Consider the following 6,559-nt stretch of genomic DNA (forward strand, 5'->3'; position numbering starts at 1 on the left):
AGAAACCTTGTTGCTTACATATTTCATTTGATTTTGATACCTTTCCAAATCTTCTGAAATCCTTAATAGTTTTAATCTAGACATGACAATATGGAGACCATATTTTTCTGCTGCAAAGCCGGTTTGTTATGTTAAATATAAACACACATTGTTAAAATCGATTGGATGTGTTTTATGCTGAAAAGTTGTCTTTTGGGTTTGATTCAAATGACTTTTATTCTTCCGGTCAACGCCGAGTGTTGTGAAAAAGTGTAATTTACATAAGAAAATTATTAACAAAACGGTTCGAATAATCAGTACTTCACAGATATGATAGAAATAAATCCTCATTTTTCGGGCTTCAATATTTTCATAGAGTACACGAATCAGTATAACAATAACAAGTGAATGACTTCCAAAACGAGCATACTATTTTTTTTTTATATCAAGATGTGATATGATTGCAAATGAAACAACTAAATGTTAACTACGACCCAAATGAAGTGAATGAACCAACATATTTTGGTCTTTTGTTGGTTCATTGGTTCTTTTGTTTTGGCAAGTTTTACTCTAAGGCTTCTATCGAATACAGGGATGCCGTAAATGTCTAACTGATAAATGATTTCAGGAGGGAGTGTTGGAATTGTTGTCGGTAGCAGACTTTCCTATACAGTAGTTATAATAATCTATGTGTCTTGTTAATATATTAAGTTCAAAATAAGACAAGATTTGAAAATTAAGTTGTTGACAGAAATCTGTAAAAATACAGGACAAGGTTATCAAAATCTATTAAGAGGATATTTGTAGGCGGACTACTTGATGCAACTTGTTTTCTTACACGTATGAAATAAAGGAGGGGTGCACTTTTGAAGATGAAATTACAAACCATGCAGTATAATATGCAACAAAATAACAACAAGAAAACAGCATTTCCTGTATTTATAATGAGTATCTAGTCAGAATTATGTAAACAAACGTAAAGATCCGGACGTAGGGTTCATTTGCACTTACATGCTTTCCAAGTATCATTAACCTTTATAAGCGGTACTCATATCTGATTTTTGTAGAACAATGGAAATACTTATAACTGATTTGTTGATATCGCTCCGTTTTACGATAACGACGTGGAAATGTAATATTATAGTTTGCTGTTGGCATGTCTATCGTGCTTTTTCCACTTTCTATTTTAAACTATCTAAAAAAACATTGTTCAACACTATACAATAATCATACGCTATTAAAAATAGTTAATTTTTGAAATCTTTCTGCTCATTCTGTGTATGACGTGTGCTGTGGTAGTTATATAACTTAGTCTTTAAGTATTTTTAATGGTAAATTGAAATGTTGACAAACAAATGTATATATTCATGAATACCATGCAGATGCTTGGGGTCAAAGGTCAAAGATATAAACGAAACTTTGGTCCTGTTATATTTCTACCACCTATATATTTCTAATAATACATACTTTTAGTGTATTTATTTCACTTTAAAAAATCCCATAGAGTCCCTATGTAAAGTACCATTCCCTCAATATTAAATAATCTACATTTTATGAAAAAAATATACTTTTTTAAAACTAATTCTATCAATAATAAACTAGTCTGTCTTTTAGAACTGCATTTGTGAAAATCATTTGTTTGTTAATGAATGACATACAAAATGTTTTTAGAATGTAGTGCTGAAGTAAAAGTATCCGTCCAAATTGATGCAAACGAGTACATATAGGTTAAATCGTAATCATTAGTAAATACGATTGATTAGTTCATAATTGACACGACATTTAGAGTTAATTGACGTTGGTGCACCAAAGACCAGGTCTTTTATTGAGCCCTTAGTCTATGATTGAATGGGTGCTATACGTCAACATAGTTACGAAGTAATTCAGACAATCTTCAAATTAGAAGAAAATGAAAAATATCTATCTACTTACTTCTTCATATTGAAAAATGTCTCCGTTCATATGGTGTATCAGTTATAGAATACGTAGGGTTTATAATGACCGGAAATGCACCCACTGCTAAATGTAAGAAAATGCTGCACTAAAACAGCATGTAAAAAAATACCGATGCATTTAATGTGCAAATACTACACCAGATTTAGACATAAACAGTTAATTCTCGTGATATGTACTTGGTCTACTTTTGAAAAATGATACAAACAATGCTCATTAAAGGCTTAAATGTTTTCTTCGGTTCTTTATTACTTGAATATGACCTGCATATTAAAAGCAGATACGATGAATGAAGTCTTTTGTCTGGTCATTGATACTTCTTAATGAGTTTTTTTATTGGTGGAGTGAGGGAAGACCTGCTAATATTTCCAATATATGCTTTTTAAAAGCAATATTTTATCGAAATATGAGATAATTTCGACTTACGCCTCTAAATTAATTCAAGAACAAAAGCAAGACGAATGTCAAAGGCAATATTTCCTTCCATATTAATATGGTTTCTACTAAAACCTGGTTTTTAATGACACCAACAAGAGGTGTGGTAACGATTTGTTATCAGAATGCAGTCCGAAATATTTTCAAACGTATACATAGTTGAACAATTTCCAAATAATTTTAAAACAACGGTGAGACAAAATGCAACAAACAGATTCAAATACGCCGTCAAACGATATTGTGATATTTTGTTAAAAGAGAAACTGTTTTGAAAAAAATCAATAACCAAAGAAAAAATTATTTAGAACACAGATTTTAGTAGATTTAAAAGACTGTTACAATTGATTGTCATGAACTTTTTTTTCACATATCATTGTCAAAATAATGGAGTTTTACAAAATGTATGAGACTGTCATACAGATGAAAGGTTAAGCTAGCTATAAAACCAGGTTTAATCCAACATTTTATACATCACCTGTACTAAGTACGGGAATATAACAGTTATTATCCATTCGTTTTATGTGTTTGGTCTTTTGATTTTGCTATTTGATTTGGAATTTTCCTCGGAGTTCGGTATATTTGTTATTTTACTTTTTTTTTACCTTTTAGCATGCATTCGTTACCTTCTTCAGGAACGCTCAAATCTAGATATTTGAAACTCAGGAATGTGTAAAAACATCAAAACATTTAGAAAGTCAAACAAGTACAAAATTAACCAATAGTTTCCTAATCTTTCGTTTCTTAATTCATAAACGATGACTTCTAATACAGTTAGTTGTATACCATGTCAGTACCCGAAGAACTGACTACTGAGCTGACGATAATAACAATCCAACACCAGAAGTATTGACCAAGTTCTAGTAATACAAATTCATATGGTCTTCAAAATCATTTCACACCTAAACACCATTTCCTGTTTACCATAAGTTACAGGTGTGAATGGTTACAATTACAGCATAAACAATGACCTTGAAAGTCTATCCACAATAATGCAGGATATCACATGATTTGCATTTATTAAATGGTAATATAAGATACTTTATAGAGTACTTATATAGGTATTATGTACCCTACCATCCAGGCAGAAAGTGTGATAAGTTACAGATGACAAAAACAAGTATAGTAGGAAAAAATTGTTAGCAAAGGTACCAGGCTTATAATTTTATACACCAGACGCGCGTTTCGTCTTCAGATCACAATAGTTAGAAAGCATAACAAAGTTCAAGTTGAATTGCATTGAGGACCAAAAATTCCAAAACATTCTGTTAAAAAAACAGAGATTACTATAAAAGATAAACAAAATATTATAATTTTAAAACATCACGTAATAAAATTCATGCCTCAGAAGAACGATTTTACTCTTAATACGAATGCTGAATATTGGAAAGCCAAGGATGTATAAGACCACCATCAGTTTAATGTTCTAAATTAAAGCTTAAGATTGAATTAACTAATGAGAATGATAGCAGTGATAGCAGTATATGGTTTACAATTGGCGTCAGAGGTAATGTGACTGTGATACCCAAACTAAGCAATTAACTTTCTGCATTTATATATCTAGCGTAAGATTTCTTGATAGACTCCATAAATTATCTCGCGCGTTAAAAGTCTCGACATTCTCATCGTCAAACATAAAGAAAAAAAAACCAGTCATTACAAACAGGATTGTCTAAGTAGCCTACTCATTGATTGGTTGGTTATTGTTTTAACGCCAGTTTCAGGATTTGTTTAGGCGATTCGTTTTTATTGACAGCAGAATGTGAAGCGTGAGAAGAAACCCACAGACAATCAGCAGGAAAACCGACAGTCATAATCAATTACGATTTAAAGAGGCAAAAGATAGGATTTTATTTTGTGTGGGTTTTTTTTTTTTCATTTCCATTTCAACGAATTTCTTATTGTTATCCATCATCAGCTGGATATCTTCCTGTCAATATCAACAACAATATTTTCGCAGAATACTGCGGAAATTTCACGAGACTTTGCTTTTACTGACGTTATTAGTAGTAAATTTAGATGCTAACATATTTTTCGATCAGAATTTTCATGTTATTCTTCTTAATTGTCAGCTGGTTAACTTCGTATCCGGAGTTGTCATGAAATAAATGTAATTAAACTCAAGAAGTTAACCACGATAGCAAAAAGAGACATTGTCCAAAATACATATAATCCCTTTTATATATATAAAAAGGGGAAATATCTTGCACAATTTATGCTGAAAACGTCAACCGAAACGTTTTCGATAATGGTCGTGCTTGTAAGTCACGTGGGAACGCTTTAATACATATACAATGTAACATCATGTTTTATTATGATATTAATGCGTTATTTGATTAACCAGTTTTTTCAAGCTAGATGGAATTTATTTTGAAATGCATTAGAAAAGTAATGATATATAAGATATTGTTTATCTTTCATGTTTAAATGTTCAATTCTTTTATTTGTGATCACTTTTATAAAGTTTGTTTTGTGATTCTGTCGCAGTTTTATGTAGATTTAAATGACTTTCAACTTTTCTAATTGCATTATATAAAAAAGGACATACATTGTTTTGTAAGCTTACAGAAGTTTAATGGTGGGAAATTCTTGTGCAAACTTTTGTATTCGCAGTTAAATGTGTATCTCAATATACAATGAAACAAAAAATTGCGCGAACACAATCTATTCGTTTCTATTCTGTTATTACAGTTTTCACACCACATATACAACCAATGAAGGCCTTGATCACCATAATTATGTTGTTGTTAAAGCACCAATTTTAAAAAACTGTGCAACATGTTTTTTTTTTTTCTTAAAAATACTGACAAAATACATTTAAATCTAAAGTATATTTTGATAATTCAAGATATGGGATATCTTTTCTATGACACCTTACATTTGTACATGGACGGATCCAGCGTTTTTAACATGAGGAATTCCCAACCCAGGATAGAGGGGCGGGGAGGGGTGTTCCAACTATATGTCCCCATTCAAATGAGATGATCGTCCAAAAAAGGGGGTTCCAACTCCCGGAACCCCCTCCTCCCTCTGGATCTACCACTGCGGCTTTGTGACATTTGAATACATTTCATTTTCTTTGGCAGAACTTATCAGCGACGTATAAATACGAGAGGAATAGTTATCAACGTGTCACAATGGACGAGCAGAACTTTATCAATTTTACTTTTTGAGAGACAAACCGTCTCTGGGAGGAAAACAATTATCAGAAAAAGTACGATTTACAGATGAATAGGTTTTCTGTATATAACAGTAGCCATAAATTATCATTGATATGGTCATATTTATAAATAAGCTGTTTACAAAACTTATGAATTTTTGAAAAACTTAGGCTTTTTTACCTCAGGAATAGATTACCTTAGCTGTATTGGGCAAAACCTTTTTGAATGTTGGTCCTCAATGCTCTTCAACTTCGTACTTTATTTGGCCTTTTTATGAACTTTTTTGGATTCGACTGTCATTGATGAGTTTTTTTGTAGACGAAACGCGCGTCTGGCGTAAATACAAAATTTAATCTTAGTATCTATGATGAGTTTTTCGGTTTAGTCAGATATAGAATTGGATAGTGGCTGTTTTCTTCTATTTACAGCTTTTAAATGGGTTATTACAGGCAACAGTGATTTACCGATGTTAAAATCTCCCAATGCCATATAATTAATAGACAAACAAAATAAAGAAACAAAATGAAACAAAAAACCTGAGGGGTGAACTCTAAAAATAAAAAAAAACCAGGTGATGCCCACATGGTTATCATAACACTTTATACTTTGAAAGAGTTAACTTTTGTTTTAAAGCACAAACAAGTTAATATTAAAAACAAGCTGCGTTATGTCAATTGGGAATAACAGTGTGATTTCTTTTTGTAAAATTTCAATTAACATACGCAAAATAGTTTACAAACATTATAAATATTTGTCGTAAATTAAAATGCATATTGGAACATTTATGTTGTTTTCTTATATATTTAAATGTGCATATTTTATTTTAAAGTGATTACTTTGAAATAACATGTTTTGTCATTTTTTAGCTGATCTTTCGTGTAAATATAAATAATCATTTTTTAATATTGAAATTCAATAACTTACAAAAATATAAAGGATATTAACTATCAATGCCATTTTTTTTTTGGTAAGTTATGTGCAACTTTTCATATTTACTATTTTTAGTCTTATTCAATATATAATATAATGGTAGA

The sequence above is a fragment of the Mytilus galloprovincialis genome, chromosome 7 (assembly GCF_965363235.1).
Source record: "Mytilus galloprovincialis chromosome 7, xbMytGall1.hap1.1, whole genome shotgun sequence".
Classification (NCBI taxonomy): Eukaryota; Metazoa; Mollusca; class Bivalvia; order Mytilida; family Mytilidae; genus Mytilus; species Mytilus galloprovincialis.